General features: G+C 34.4%; 1 pseudogene; it reads right to left on the reverse strand.

The window, feature by feature from the left end:
* Positions 1-288: 288 nt before the first annotated feature.
* Positions 289-1,257, reverse strand: LOC111906516 (cyclin-B1-4-like; annotated as a pseudogene).
* Between the last annotated feature and the right edge of the window lie 16,876 nt (positions 1,258-18,133).

The following is an 18,133-nucleotide window of genomic DNA, read 5'->3' on the forward strand; positions in this document are numbered from 1 at the left end:
CAGGGGAACAATCGTTAGATACCTTGGACAACTTTGAGAACAAGTTGACAAGGGTGGAGGTCAACGTTGGTGAGATCCTTGAATGGAAGGATACCGTTGATCAATTAGTTGGTGATATAAGTGTCACGATTGATGGAATGAAACAAAAAATCAGTTTCATCAAGGAAGATGTACTTACATTTATCAACACTTTTTGGAATGAGTTCCATGAGAAAGTAGTCGTGTTAGAAGATGAAATAAACGTGTGCACGACAACATTCACCAAAGGAGTTTTGAAAAGACGAAGTCTCACATGGAAGCACCCAAACCGAAGTATAGAGGTAAACATGACCCTAGAGAATTTGATGAATTCTTTTGGTCTATTACAAAAAAAAACACTTCACTTAAATTTATCCTGGAAGTAAAGATCAAATTTTAGAAAAAAAAATTCGACACCAACATGAAAAACACTCACCTTAGTTCATCTTCAAAGTAGCCAGTATGATATTTGAGTGTCCCGGTCCAAGCCGGGGTCTTATTGAGTGTACACCTAGAAACATAAACAGTTGAGGCAACAAGCTTTGACGGATTATTTTCCATAATGATCGAGTAATGGACCAAACCCAACCACCTAGTCAAGCAAAACACCATACTCTCCATTTAAATCCAGCAACCAAAAAAAATTTCAGATTTTTGTAATTAATAAATACCTATAAAAAACATTAATCCTTTTCAAATATATACCTTGTTATCATAAGGAATCAAAGCTTTCGTATATCGAACAAGAAACACATACGATGTAGAAGTAGTCAAATACCGACCCAAAACACCAAAAATCGCTTTCTTCATTTTCAAAATGTGTTCTCTTATGTACGTGTTATCTGAATCGATGATCAAATCATTCACCCTAGGTGCCCAAATTTCTTCATATTTACAACCAATCAACATTCCATTAATGCCCACCAACTGAAGTTCCCTTTAGGAAGCTTTCTGCATTGAGAGGTATCGGTCAATGATATTGATTGAGAGGTAACGATTTTCAAACATCTGTTCAAATTTGAGGTGAGCTTTTATCAACCAATCTAGTAAAATGGATCTCCTTTTCGCATTAAGATAAGGTTATGCGTTCATGTAGTCGCATAATCTACCTTTTGTTTCTAAGCGTTTGTAGAATTTGTAGATGTCTTTAATGTATTCAGCTGCAGCTAGTTCATTGCTGATTTCACTTTGGTCAACCACTGTAATCCTTATAAAAATGAATAATACAAGATTATTCATAGATTTCTGTGCTTGTGTGTTTTATAAAATGTCTTATGAAAATTATACAGGTATTTAGTAATAAAATAAATATGATTAGAATACGTGTCGAAAAAAAATTACTTAGGAAAAACTATCTTAACGTAGTTATAGTATACATTATAAGGATTTCAGAGATATAAGGAGCTTTCAAATCCAACTTCATATGAAGAAGTTATCCTTCTTCAAAGTTTCGCAATTAAACCAGTACGACTCTATGTATCGTAAAAAGTAAATTTTTGATAAATTAATTTTTAGCCTAAGTGATATAAACTAAAGTCATAGTAATCGTTAAACTGAGAGCGTTCATATAGAGAACATCTAAATCTAACATCATAAGAGGAAGTTAAGATTTTTCTAAGATTCATTGTAGCAGTATACAACTCAAAAATCGAATTTTAGAACAGTCGATTTTTAGCCAAAATAATCTAAATGAGAGTTGAAGATCTTCTTGATAGGAGTTCATTAATAGAAAGCCTGTAAAAAACGGACACCAGATGAGAAAGTTATGTTTTTATATAAACTTTAACAATTTAAGCCTGTGTGAAAAATATAAACTCAAAATTAGCCGACGGGAAAGAAAGTTGTAGATCTTACCAAGTGATTTCCGGGGATAAAAAGAACATCAAAAGTGGAGTTTGTATGAAGAAGTTATGCAATTGTGAAAGTCCAAAAAATGGTATGTGTGCACGTCAAGAGCGTGACACCCCTGACAAGACCACACATCTCCACCCACTTTTCGCCACGTATCAGGTCAACATTTTGCTATATCACTATGTACTGACCAAGAGCGCGACGTTCCTTATGGCATGTGAGGTTCGCATCCCAAGAAACCCCCTATAAATAGCATCTCATTCACTCATTCGTCCCCACACCGTTTTCAGTCGATATTCTGTCGACTTTTGTTTTACTTGAAGCCATTTTCCATTCGTCCCCACACCGTTTTCAGGGATCTAAGTAGGATTTGATTACAAGACCCTGATTTAGCATTTTGCCCACTTAGATCCCGATTCTCATCAATAGCCCTATGTAAGTGAGATACACTTACTCTGCATCTATGTAATTTATAGCTATAAATCATTACTAGGAACTTATAAGTAAGACTTATCAATGATTCCAAGTCATTGTATTGATTGATCTACATACGAGAGTGATGTCTAGTCTAGATTTAGTGGGGCGTTTAAAGTATGATTTCCAAATAGTATACTTTGTATACCAAACAGACCCTACCTCCGATATGATCCTTCGTGGGTTGTTCCTAATTTAGATCTTGAAGTAGGATTTGGGACTGTTGAGAAATCTAAACCTTAGGATAATAGTTCATAAATCATGAAGTTAGACTAAGACTTATCGTTATGTACATATAGGTCTTTTGGAAATGGTGTAAGGCGAAGCTCTACCCGATTCACCAATCATCAAACACCTTGTCAGACTAGTGCGTAATTATTATTAAGAATATAATCTTAATTTAAAAAGTATTAATACTATCAAATAATATTAAATGTTTATCTGTGTTATCTGTGCTATGTGCTAATTGTATAAATATGATAATTGGATTAGAAACTGTATTGGAAATCGATTGCCTTTAGTTATAAGTCTTGCCTTAGGTTTAAGAATAAGACTTGTAAAGGTTACTTAGTTCAAATTAAGCTTGATATAGATTAGGTCTCATAGTTGGGATAGAATATGGGATAAGAACGGAGTGAAGTCCTCCTCTTTCTTGGATGACCAAAAATGGTTGGTCTAGATCAGATAACTAACAAATATGTCTAGCTCATCGACTAGAGTAGATGACAAAACTTGACTATTCTAGGCAGTCTAGTGAATTACGTTGCTAGCATGGACCTATAACCCATGGACGTAGATAAAATGGGATACATATTTATCAAATCTCTAAACATTGGTTGCCTTATATGACTTACACTGGACATGGACTCCCCTAGCTGTGTAGTCAAACAGTTGATCAAACGGTTCATCATGTCAGGTGATTCCTCCAGATAATCGTTAATGTAGGATCTATGAGGATCGATTGGGTTGGTTAGTTAGTTTTAGGCCGGATTATATATTATCTGATAAAGTCTTTTATAGGAATGATATTTTTTTATCATTAAATTATTATGGGCTTGAAAACCCTATGCATCTCACCAGGTTTTCTCAAACATGACCCACTCATTTTATGCATCACAGGTAGCGAATGTAAGGCTGTCGAAGTCTAGTTAGGATGTTGATTGGAATAAAGAGATATTCATGTAGTAAGTAGTTACAGACATTTTCATATTTATGTTGTGATGTACGTTTTGATATGAAAGATGACATCATAAAAGTTTTTGTAACATCCCAAAAATCCAAGGAATTTTTTTATTTTTAAAACATTAAACCATACAAACGAGTTGTTCCAAAACCAAACAAAATGGATATATTATTTAAACATCAGAGTAACATCATAACAGTCAAAACATAATTGGATCTATTTCACCTCCGTCGGTCTCTTTCAACCAACATTGGGTAGGGTTGTTCACTATTTGGATAAAACCAAATTGGACAATTGGACAATTTAGATCGGACTATTTGGTTCGGATTTTTGGATTGGTATTTAGCAAAACCGAATTATTATTTTGGATTTCGAATTGGTTTTGGTTTACATTATAAAAACCGAATAGTCCAAAAAAACCGAATTGCAATTTATTACATTGTTCTTTCTAATATATATCTTTAATAATTTATAAATTTAGTAAATTATTCTTTTAGTATATTAAAAAATTTCATCATTTATAGTACTTTAATATCTACTTCTTATAAAAAAAAATTGTCTATAAAGTAGTAATATATAATATATTTTTCTTGATAGTTATTTATAAATTTTAATTAACAACTAATTAAACAATATTTTTTAGTTTATATTACAAAGTAAGTTAATACTAAAGTTATATATTTGTTGGAATGTCTTGATTCTTGAAAACCGAATTGTAAAAACTGATCCAACCGAATTATAATTTGGATGGATCGGATCGCATTTGAATTTAGTTTGGACTATTTGGATCTATGTTTTGAAAACCGAAATTATTTTGGATTCATTTGATCGGATCAGATTAAACCGATCCATCCAAACGAACACCCCTAACATTGGGTCTATTTCACCTTCGGTCTCTTTCAACCGGTATTGGGTCTATTTCACCCTGTGACATCCAGGAATTTAGGTCAAAGACTATGAACGGTCAAGTTCACAGTAAACCTCTTGGTAATTTGACTCATTGAGTTTTAGTGCATCTTATGTAAAATAAATGTGTTTATTTCAACTATTATAAGATATCGGATGGTATCTTACTTACAAATATGTAAATTGACAAACAAATCAAACAGTTGAACCGCAACCCTAAGAATGCGTCTGAAAAATTGAAATTTTGTACTAAGCAGATATGAGAAAAACAAACACTCTAGTCTCATAGTACATGTTTCCCAGTTTCCGAAAATGTAAAGAACATCCAAAACATAGTTCGTATGCAAAATATACGACCGTTTTAAGAATCCAAAATTAATATAATACTGATTTTCTTAAAACTTTTAAAACCGTTTCTATCTGTTGAGGGACTTGCACACCTCAGATGGTGATTACGAAAGTTTTTTTGGACTTAGGCTATAGTCTAATATTTAATTTCATAATCTAAATACTTTTAAGAAAAAATAAATGCAAAATTCAAAAAATCGAACGTTTCAAGTTAATTAAGCGTGAATCTTTAAAACGCGATTTCACGGAGATCAGTATATCAGAATTCAATTCCATATGTGTTTCATGAATCACTATGACCGAAATGATAAACAAGAACATTTATAATGAATTTTACTTATCAAGATCTATTAATACAACAAATGTGTGCAACTATATATATAAAAACATGAGACATGTTTTTATGGTCAAATGAAAAATGTGTTTACTAGAGCTAGAGTTTTTTTTGAAAAAATATATTTAACATTTGACAAATGAACAACAAATAATCATGGTATACGTGAGATAAATAATTGCATAAATTCAATAGCATTATATACCCAAGTTCATAAATATATAAGTGTGTATGTGTGTGTGTGTGTGTATATATATATATATATATATATATATATATATATATATATATATATATATATATATATATATATAACCTATAAAATGAATACATGTACATTATATGTATATGGAATTGTTATCAAAATACCTAAAAATATATTACACCCACTTTAGAAAGTCTTTGACCTTACTTATTACTTTCACTCAAAAACACATCAATCATGATACTAAAAATAAACAGCTAAGTTAATGGTTGCTTCCACACTTCATGTATCACAAATATCACACTAAAGAGTTTCTTGCACTCTTTTTTCACCTATCTCTATCACAAAACCACTACCATTCTCTTCTCTTCGTTATTGCTGTAAAGAACGCACACCAAATGGAGTGTGTTGATTACTAGTGAAACCAAGAAGGCAACAAAAAATCTCGTTTTTGTTTTTCTTTTTTTACTGTCAAATGAAGCAACCAAAACAACTCATGATCATCACCATCGACGACTGCTACAGCTACTTGTTCAATCGATTCCTTGCTACCTGTCAAAAATCAAAACCAAACACCATTTCCTTCCATTGATTTATGCCAAAACAACCAAGTTTTCAAAAAAAACGACTCATACTGTTCTTCTTCTACCCTAGACCCACCACCGAAGTGGGTGTATGCCCGGAGCAGACATCAAAGTTGGAAGTGTTGGATAAGGTGTATAAGTCCATAACTATTTTTGGTATGTACTTGACCCGACCCGGCATGGTCCATTTGGGTTGCATGGCACCATGCAATTGGATAGACTAAATGAGAGAAATAACACTTGTGGATTATTAATATATTATAAGCTCTAATATATTAATAATATTATTTAATTAGTTTGATCAAGAATTAATTTAGAATTAATTAAGTGATCAAAAGATAACTAATTAAATATATGGGTTGATTATGTAAATCATCCATAACTTGTATAGTAGGCTAAGAGGCTCCATGGATTATGAAGTTGGGTTAAACCCATAGGATGCTCCATGGGAGTTACAAACCCATGGGTCATGGAAATGAAGAGTCATGACACATTAGGGTTTACATGGTGTAACCCTGGATGTATCAACACTATATAAAGAACATATTCTCCACCAAAATCGGCTACACATGAACAAGTGAGGGCTAGGCCGATTTTAGAAGTGTGTATTCTCTCTAAAGTCATTCCAAAAGCATTTGGTGTTATGTGAATCATTTGAGGCATCACACTTGGGGTGCTAGGCTCAAGGTTTCAAGGATCATAAGCAACAACAAGGTAAGTTATTCTATCTTTCATTCAAGTTAAAAATTGTTCCCCATGTATGCTAGATAGGAATATAACCTTGGAATTCAACTTTGCATGATAATTAGACAAACATAGATCCAAGGTTATTAGGGTTGCATGTACACTTAGGAAGTGTTAGAATGCTCAAAATCCATCAGGAAGCCCTCGTCTCGCCCCTCACATTCTCATCCTCGATCTCTCAGTTTCTCACCTGATAAAGTTTATACATGTACGTATGTTCATTAATTTGAAACATACATCTTTATAAAAACGAGTACATTACACTTTCATATACATACAAAACATACTCTGCCTTTACAAACTTTATACAATGAAATTCATTATGCCTAGTGATTTAATCACAATTAAGTTAGGGCTAAGAGCTATTCACATACTTTGGTTAAGGGATTTTTAGTGAGACTGTTTTCATTAGCTGAGTCTAAACACTTAGCATATCCACACTATAATAATTGTTAATCTTCGGAGCAAGATACATATGTGTGTGTGTGTGTGTGTGTGTATATATATATATATATATATATATATATATATATACGGGGTTGACATCCCCACCTGTGGTTTCTAGCTATAACCTCGACCGATCAATCGAAGTGGGTGATAAGTGTCTATAATTGTTACTACAACATCCAATGAAGCGTTGTAGGGGTACATTCAATCACATAGCTCGGTTATAGGACTCACTATAAACATTAACTAGAATCTCTCTCTCTCTCTCTCACACACACACACACACTACAAACCATTGGTTGGTTGCTTTTAAAACTATTTTAAGTATGGATTTACTTATACAATAGATACATTTTTGCTTTCAAGGATTCATTACAAACATAGTTTTAAGTATGGATTTACTTATACAAAAGATACATTTTGGCTTTCAAAGATTCATTACAAACACAAGTTTAAGTATGGATTTACTTATACAAAAATACATTGTAGCTTTTAAAGACTCATTGCAAGCAATGTTTTAACTATTATTATACATACAAAGAAAAAATTATTTAGACTTATTAAAAGCATTACTATTGTTGGCAGAAAATCTATACTTTATCGCTAAGTAGTGGGTTTAGTTTAGATTTGAATAAATGTTGTTATTCGCCAGAAACGGCAAGAAATATTATTTCCTTTCATGCATTGTATAAACAAGGTTTCACCTTTTCATTTGATAATGAAGTTGGTTCGATTAATTCTTTCTTTAATAATGTTCTTTATTTTAAAGCATTACCTTGTGATGGTGTGTATGAAACTGTATATGTGGTTGATAACTTAGGAAATAATGTATTGTGTATTGATTTTGTTAATGATAATAACTTGGATAAAACATCATTATGGCATTGTCGTCTTGGACATATAATCAAGAAATGAATAGGCCAAATCCAAAAGGATGGAGTCTTGGAGTCATTTGACCTAAAGTCAGATGATAGTTGCGAATCATGCTTACTTGGAAAAATGACAAAGTCACCCTTCACCGATTCTTGTGAGAGGGGTGAAGGTTTGTTGGGTCTTGTACACACGGATGTGTGTGGACCCTTCAAACATGCCACAAGGGATGCTAATCGTTATTATTTGACTTTTACTGATGATTACAGTAGATATGGATATGTCTACTTAATCAAGCATAAGTCAGAGAATTTCGAAAGGTTTAAGGAGTTTAAACAAAAAGTCGAGAATCAATTTGGCAGGAACATTAAGATGATTCGATCCGATCGAGGTGGTGATATCTTAGTTCAGAGTTCCTCGAATATCTTAGGGAATGTGGGATTCTCTCACAATTGACACCTCCTAGGATACCGCAGTTGAATGGTGTAGCTGAGAGGCGTAATTGAACCCTGTTGGATATGGTTCGTTCCATGATAAGTCGAGCTTCTCTACCAATCTCATTTTGGGGGTATGCCTTAGAGACTGCTGCCCATATCCTTAATCTAGTCCCTACAAAGAAATTTGACAAAACTCCTCATGAGATGTGGACTGGTAAAGTACCCAAACTAGACCACATCAAGATTTGGGGTTGTGATGCTTTCGTGAGACGCGAGACTCATGATAAACTCGAACCTCGAAGCGAGAGGTGTATTTTCATCGGCTACCCACAACAATCCTTTGGTTACCTCTTCTACAGACCTAGTGAAAATGTGGTCTTTGTAGCTAGGAGGGTTGTCTTTCAAGAGAGAGGGTTCATCAGCCAAGGAGACAGTGGGAGGCAAGTTGACCTTGAAGAAATTCAAGAGTCATGTGGTGAAGGAACTTCAAACCCTAGCACTCAACTTGAGGAGGAAACTCTTGTTGAGCCAATTGACAATTCTGTACCTCTGAGGCGTTCCACAAGGGTTAGGAATGCACCTAAGCATTACTATGGATTCCATATTACTGCGGAAGGTGATACATTTATTAGTTATGAGACACTGATAGGTCTGGATGAACCTAACAGTTACGCGGAAGCCATGGCAGGCCCTGAGTTAGCCAAGTGGAAAGAGGCAATGGACAGTCAGATACAGTCCATGTATGACAATCAAGTTTGGAACTTGGTTGAGAATGTACCAGGTCGTAAGACTGTAGGGTGAAAATGGATCTTCAAGAAGAATACCAACATGGATGGTAAGGTATACACTTATAAGGCACGACTGGTTGCAAAGGGTTTCTCACAAACTCCGGGAGTTGACTATGATGAGACCTTTTCTCCAGTGGCCAAGATTAAGTCTATTTCGGTTCTGTTAGCCATAGCCGCATTTCATGACTATGAAATATGGCAAATGGATGTCAAAACTGCTTTCCTTAATGGAAAGTTGGCTGAGGATGTTTACATGAGTCAATCAGAGGGTTTTGTCAATACAGAGTAACCTAATAGAGTGTGTAAGCTTGAGAAATCCATTTATGGGTTAAAGCAAGCACCTCGCAGATTGAATCTTTGCTTTGATGAGAAATTCAAGGAATTTGGCTTTTCTAGGAGTGAAGATGAATCTTGTGTATATGTCAAGGCTAGTGGGAGTATAGTTAGCTTTTGGTGTTGTATGTGGATGACATACTACTCATAGGAAATGACATCCCAACATTGCAGGAAGTTAAGTCCTAGCTTGGGAAGTGTTTCTCTATGAAGGACCTCGGAGAAGCTGCCTATATTCTAGGGATAAGGATCTTGAGAGACCGGAGTAAAAGACTAATTGGACTTAGTCAGAGTACCTACTTGGATAAGGTGTTGAAGAGATTCAGCATGCAGGACTCCAAGAAAGGAGAGTTACCCATCCAAAGTAACGCCAGATTGAGTAAGACACAAAGCCCTAGTACTGAGGCTGAGAGATCATAAATTAGTCTAATACCTTATGCTTCGGTTGTAGGATCGATCATGTATGCTATGACGTGTACTCGACCTGATGTAGCCTTTTCCTTGAGCATGGCTAGCAGGTATCAGGGGAACCCCGGCAAGGCACAATGGACTGCGGCAAAGAATATCCTCAAGTACCTACGGAGGACTAAGGACTGGGTTCTTACCCTCGGTGGGAGTGATGACTTGAGAGTTGTGGGGTATAGTGATGCTAGCTTTCATACTGATAGGGATAATTTCCGCTCTCAGTCAGGCTGGGTCTTTACCTTAAACGGAGGAGCAATTTCTTGGAAGAGTTCCAAGCAAGAGACAGTGGCTGATTCAACTTGCAAATCAGAGTATATTGCAGCTAGCGAGGCAGCAAAGGAGGCGATATGACTGAAGAACTTCATTGGAGACCTTGGAGTTGTACCAGCTATTAAGGAGCCAATGGAAATTTTCTGTGATAGTGAAAGTGCAGTTGCCTTAGCCAAGGAACCAAAGGATCACGGGAGATCCAGACACATCGACAGAAAATACCATTTCATCAGACATCGAATAGAAGAAGGACTTCTCGTGGCAAAGAGGATATCATCGGATGAGAATCCAGCAGATCCCCTCACGAAGGGACTGACTCGGGTTAAGAATCTCCAGCATGCTCGGAGCATAGGGCTGGAGGATGATATTAGATTTAGTAGTTAGATACCCTTGAAATTTGTAAAGTGTAATTGACATTAGATGATGAATAAAAGGTGTTTTATTTATGAGTAAAGTGTTGCTATCTCTTGTGGATCGTTTACTATATTTCTTTTGCATGTTTTGACTTCCAGAATAATTATGATTGGTATATCATATTATTCAAACCTCCACAGTCGGTCATATGTCAGAAGTAGGTATGAATCAATACTGTCATGATTGGTTGCAGAGGTCTAAGGTGTTAGACATGGCTACAACAATCATGAGTGCTCATAAGTTTTTAGCATTGGACTCAACCCACGCTCACTGGAATCACTTCATGGAATCTATCTCGAATGATCGTGAGACGGTAATCTCATATAAGTCTTCAAACCTAGAGATATGATTTGTTACTTATGAGTTGGTTATGCATTGATTGTACGAAAACGCATTGGTAACTCGATGTTATAAAATGTGCTCTTGTGTATAATTCAATGAGTAGTAGAACAAACATATGAGTCGAAGTTTATCTGTTCCTTCTTGGATTAGAAGCTGATATCTGGGTCCCTCGATGATTCTCTTTTGACCTATGTACCGGGCCCAGTCAGAACTAAGTTGATGTGTTCAATTAAGTTCTTTGTCAAACAAATCGGAAATCGGGAAACAAACTGTTGGACAATAAGTAAGACATTGTTCCATGTATTTGTCCGGCTAATATCTAGAACAGAGGATTATATGATCACTTATCTTAAATGTCCTATCATCATCTTCTCAGTTCCGAGAGACCTTGAAAGAGCTACGATTGTCGTTCGGTTCCTGAAGTATTACAGTTATAGTTATTAGACTTATCCAAGTGGGAGACTGTTGGATAAGGTGTCTAAGTCCATAACCGTTTCTGGTACGTACTTGACCCAACCCGGCATGGTCCATTTGGGTTGCATGGCACCATGCAATTGGATAGACTAAATGAGAGAAATAACACTTGTGGATTATTAATATATTATAAGTTCTAATATATTAATAATATTATTTAATTAGTTTGATCAAGAATTAATTTAGAATTAATTAAGTGATCAAAAGATAACTAATTAAATATATGGTTTGATTATGTAAATCATCCATAACTTGTATAGTAGGCTAAGAGGCTCCATGGATTATGAAGTTGGGTTAAACCCATAGGATGCTCCATGGGAGTTACAAACCCATGGGTCATGGAAATGAAGAGTCATGACACATTAGGGTTTACATGGTGTAACCCTGGATGTATCAACACTATATAAAGAACATATTCTCCACCAAAATCGGCTACACATGAACAAGTGAGGGCTAGGCCGATTTTAGAAGTGTGTATTCTCTCTAAAGTCATTCCAAAAGCATTTGGTGTTGTGTGAAGCATTTGAGGAATCACACTTGGGGTGCTAGGCTCACAAAGTTTCAAGGATCATAAGCAACAACAAGGTAAGTTATTCTATCTTTCATTCAAGTTAAAAATTGTTCCCCATATATGCTAGATAGGAATATAACCTTGGAATTCAACTTTGCATGATAATTAGACAAACATAGATCCAAGGTTATTAGGGTTGCATGTACACTTAGGAAGTGTTAGAATGCTCAAAATCCATCAGGAAGCCCTCGTCTCGCCCCTCACATTTTAATCCTCGATCTTTCAGTTTCTCACCTGATAAAGTTTATACATGTACGTATGTTCATTAATTTGAAACATACATCTTTATAAAAACGAGTACATTACACTTTCATATACATACAAAACATACTCTGCCTCTACAAACTTTATACAATGAAATTCATTATGCCTAGTGATTTAATCACAATTAAGTTAGGGCTAAGAGCTATTCACATACTTTGGTTAAGGGATTTTTAGTGAGACTGTTTTCATTAGCTGAGTCTAAACACTTAGCATATCCACACTATAATAATTGTTAATCTTCGGAGCAAGATACATATATGTGTGTGTGTATATATATATATATATATATATATATATATATATATATATATATACGGGGTTAACATCCCCACCTGTGGTTTCTAGCTATAACCTCGACCGATCAATCGAAGCGGGTGATAAGTGTCTATAATTGTTACTACAACATCCAATGAAGCGTTGTAGGGGGTACATTCAATCACATAGCTCGGTTATAGGACTCAGTATAAACATTAACTAGAATCTCTCTCTCTCTCTCTCACACACACACACACTACAAACCATTGGTTGGTTGCTTTCAAAACTATTTTAAGTATGGATTTACTTATACAATAAATACATTTTTGCTTTCAAGGATTCATTACAAACATAGTTTTAAGTATGGATTTACTTATACAAAAGATACATTTTGGCTTTCAAAGATTCATTACAAACACAAGTTTAAGTATGGATTTACTTATACAAAAATACATTGTAGCTTTTAAAGACTTATTGCAAGCAATGTTTTAACTATTATTATACATACAAAGAAAAAATTATTTAGACTTATTAAAAGCATTACTATTGTTGGCAGAAAATCTATAACTCTTACCAACATTGTGTTGACCCTCAAAACTACATGTATTCTTAGGAAATGACTAAACAGACACTCAAGACGGAATGGATTACAGGTGACCTAGTTTACTTGTTGTTGTATTACATGCCTATTTGTTAAGGCAATTTATGCACTATTATTATTTGTAAAAAAAACCTTGTATTCAAATATCAAGATGGAACACAGATTCTATATTGTTTATTGTTGTACTTGTGCTATATATTCAGTTTACATGTGATCCATGAACTTAGTCGCACAACCCGACGTGTTCTGCCGCCTCGGCCGGGGGTGTGACAGATTGGTATTAGAGTTAAATTGGCTATAGAGAAATTGTATCCTCAAAAGGGGAATACAACTATGGTTCCTAGCCTCTAATAAAAGTATTATTATTAACTAATTACACTAATTTTTGGCTACTTACGGTACGGGGAATCTAGTTTGAAGGGTTGCATAGGGTTGTTGGACTTCAGAAAGACTTAATTGCTAAAATGGACTTTCCTTATGGTGTTTCCTGTCTGGCCCTCGTCTTTACTTGGTAGTCTTGGAGTACAAAAAAAAATTAATAATACTGAAAACCCCACCAACAATAATATATAAGAGTTATATGTACTCTGACCTACGATGAGAACACTTAGTAAGATTCTAACATGCCTCCAACTAAAACTACCAAATCAACCCTTTATGTGAAACACCTCAACTAAGGTTATTATTGTACATAATCTGTACCATAAATAAACCTGAACGTATACCAATGACATTTATGGTCGGAACGGTGCACAACTAACCTTGAGCAAGGAGTTTGACAGACTACAATGATTGAAAGTTTTAAAGGTTGAAGGATACTCTCAAGGTTCGTTGCAGAAACCTAGTACCTTAGAAACCTTATACCAACCCCAAAACAATGTATACATTTAAAATACTTAAAAATATTGGATAACATTTAGATTTCCCTAGTTCGCCTAAACCCGAAAAAGAAAGAAGAACCAATAACTTCGTTATCATCGTAGCAGAGAAACACGCATAGTTCCCAATCGATCATTCAATAGTCTCCAAACTTCTCTCTATTATTTGAAATTGGTAGGATTTCAATTCTCTATCTATTATTTGAAATCGGTAGGATTTCAATTCTCTCTCTATAATTTGGAAATCTATAGGATTTCTGGAACCAATCACTCTCTATAATTTGGAACCTTACCATGAAAGAATCAGATGTGACTGTTTACACCTCCTGCTTTAACGACCTCGCAAAACTTTGCCCAGGAATGGTGAACCGGAATACAAATAGACCGAAGGTACATTTGGGGATTAGCTTCACAAGTTCAAGGTCTAGTTACTTCATCCAAACCCACTACCTTTGGTAGGGCTAAGCAATTGACCTACCAATCGACTAAGCATTGTATCCGTTAGGATACCACGAACCCACAATCTGAAGCGAACTAGGTTGGGAGTACAAAAACGAAGTTACATGGCAACTCAAAGGGTAACTTCAAGCATCGCAAACCCAATCAAGAATCTGCGGCTGTGTATATCGCAATCAAAAACACTCACGCTCCATCAAATCCTTACCCTAGGAAGTTACCCCATAGTACCAAGCAGGGACGACCCCACGAATTTAAAGGCCTTGTGCAATTTAGTATTATAGGGCCTTAAACCCATAAATTCTAGAAACATCAACAATAAAATTACAAATTTTCATCTAATCCAGTAAAATATGTATATTACAAGACAAAACTCCTTTCAAAATAATACATGAAAAAGTAAACTCGTTTCCACTTAAAATATATCATCCTTTTAATATCCAAACCCAACTTATCTCTTTCATATGAATTAGGAAAACACCTCGTTTCAATTTTCTCCTTTCATGCTTTTGAGAAATCAGTCTAGAAAATGAAATGCATAAATCTGAATCAGAAAAAAAAACGGATGACTCTAATTTAAAATTCAAAATTGATAATATGATATAATCGAAATTGTTATTTACCTTTTCAGTATCTATAAAATCTAGACCTACTAACCTTATTTGTGTAGGTTACCTCTTGAAAAATTCAAAATAAGAAGAGATGTCAAAATCATAATTATATATACAAAATTTATCTCTTAAAAACTAAAAATAAAAAAGAATGAAGGATTAATATATTTAAAAAAATGAAGGCTCAAAAATAGAAAATGTATAATACCTCTGATTATGTAGAAAGAATGAAATCAGAAATCTTGACTCTTGAGAAACCAAATGTATTACTCTAAGGATCTGTTAAAATCTAAATCTGAAACATACTCTAAAAAGTAAAATATCATTCAAAGATACAAAACATACTTAATTACTTACATCTTAAAAAAGATGTCAGACTCAAGATGAGAAGAAGTTCAGTCCACGATTAATGAACATGAGGGTGTTTTGTGGTTGAAGGTTGAGATTCCCGAACAAGAAGGATGTTGAATGTTGTGATTTTTTAAGAGTAGAAGAACCAAATGGAAGAAATTGTTTTCTTTTTGAAGCCTTGAAGGATGTCAAAATTTAAATCCTGATATATCCTAGGATCATGAGATCATCAATAAGAACTGAATTGTTGTATGCCATTAATTATTTTCCTTCATGCATATATTGAAAACGAGGCAGGAGCAAAATCGATTTCAATCATATTCCCGCTTTCAATTTTGATTTTGCGTGCTTTGATTTGAAAGAAAATGTGCTATGTTTTAGGCGAAAACAGAAAGCTGGTTATTAACCCTGAATGAGAAATTGGGCCCTAACGGACATAGGTATTAAAGCTATACAAATTAGGCTCTGTTGGAGGATGGTTCCTGTTCATAGGCACCTCTTGTATTTGCCTTGGGCCAGCCCTGATGAAGGGTTAATAAGATGATATCTATATAGCATAAAAACATTTGGATAAAAATCCACAATTTCAACAAATTTCAAATTTTCAACTAAATGACATGGAACACTTTTAATTCAGAGTAAATAAAAGATCATTTGAATCCATTTCAAATGCATTAAATACACTGTCATTACAAAAATTAGTAGCAAACTTTATGAAGAATTTTATGATTATCAATAACTAAAGACTATTTTAAGAAATGAAAACACCCGATTTCAATCTCAAATTTGTGTAAGCGTAATACCAAAGCAAAATGCAAAATAATATCAGTACTAAAAGACATCAAAATGATAGACAAATCAGAAAATTCTAATAATATAAAATTTTGATAACATATTACCTTATAAAGTAAGAAATCTAATATTTAGAGCTTAAGCGTGTTGGTGAATTGTTTCACTAATTGTATTTAAGTGTAATAAATTGACTTGTTGACCAAAATCAATCTTGATGAATATTAAAAAAGTAAAGAAGGTGCAGAGTCTACACTTGATTATATTTGTTCAAGATTCAAAGTAGCTTTTCATTTAGGGGTGAATCCCTTAAACGAACGGGGATTAGTGGGCCGCACTCCTAGCAGGGTCGAAGAGGCAGAGCCCCTGGCTGGGGTCGAGCGGTGACAGTTTTGTGTGATAATTTTTACTCTTATTAATACCCGTTTCTTGTGACAGTTTTTATTGTTGGAGACATTTTTGGGAGAGGGAACTGTCTTGTGGCAGTTTTCATACAAGAGAGATACTTAACCATTAGTCAAATATCTGGTACACACGAAAATATACCATCTCAATCTCTTCTTAGGTTTTCTCTCAAATCTGAGTCTTATTCGATTAAAGATTATGGAGTACCACCGAAATACTTAAATCTCAAAGTGATTACACAATTCTCAAAATTTCCATGTGTTGTTTCTTATCCCAAATTTCTAACAAATATTGAAGTTTTTGGTTCATGGAAAGTGGTGATTCCGTTAAAGACATGAAAAGCAAGTTTGACAAACTGAACAAGTTTAAAGGGAAAGATTTTTGTAGATGGAAAAAGAAGATGCACTTTCTTCTTACTACTCTAAAATGGTGTATGTCTTGAGTACACTCATGCCAGAATTTGTTGAAGATGAAAATTAGAGACAAGAAGAAGAAGATCAAGGTGGGACAGTGATGGCTACATCTGTCATGGTCATATTCTGAATGGTATGTTTGATTCTCTGTTTGATATCTATCAAAATGTTGAAATTGGAAAAGAATTGAAGGATTCTCTTGAATCCAAATAGATGAGTAAAAATGCTTCAAGCAAGAAGTTTCTTGTCAATAACTTTATGGGTTACAAGATGACTGACTTCAGGCCTGTTATGGAACAATTACATGAAATGTTAAGGATCATGGGATAGTTTTCTCAACACAATCTGAAAATGGATGAAGCCATTTATGTGGTTGTGATCATTGACAAACTATCCCCTTCCTCGAAAGATTTTAAACATAATATGAAACATAACAAGGAGAAATTAACTTTGACTCAACTTGGAAGCCATTTACGGATTGAAGAGTCCTTAAGGACTCAAGAACTTGATAACAATCCTAAAGTCAAGATTTAATTTGGTTCCTCTTCTATGAACTAATGTGTTTTGATACAAAATATAAATATATTTTTTATTACCACCGCAACGAAAGTCTTATAAAAATAAAAAGTTTATTTTTGAATTTATAAGAAAACCAAACCATCTAGGATTCATTTATATAGGTTAGAATGATATTAAAAACAACCAACTAGTGTTTTAGAATAACAACCTTTGAAACATTTGAATCAACTTAGTTTTGGGGTGTTGACGAAGATAGAAAAAATCACAGAGTATGATTTCTCTGTGTGTATCCACCATCAAGAATAAGGCACTTGAAATGCTAGTTCCTTCTTGTATTCTTGAGTGTCTTAAGCCTTTAAGTACTTAACTTAAATAAGCACTAAAGGAGACAACTCAAGAGGGATACTAATCACCAAACTAGCTTAAAAAGGGAGAAAAGTGAGGAACAGAAAGGTGGTTTCGGCCACACTAAAGAAGAGAGGAAAAACTACCCAATTTTCATGTAAAAAGCTCTCATTTTATATCCCATTCAA

This window comes from Lactuca sativa, chromosome 1 (genome assembly GCF_002870075.4).
Source record: "Lactuca sativa cultivar Salinas chromosome 1, Lsat_Salinas_v11, whole genome shotgun sequence".
Taxonomy (NCBI): Eukaryota; Viridiplantae; Streptophyta; class Magnoliopsida; order Asterales; family Asteraceae; genus Lactuca; species Lactuca sativa.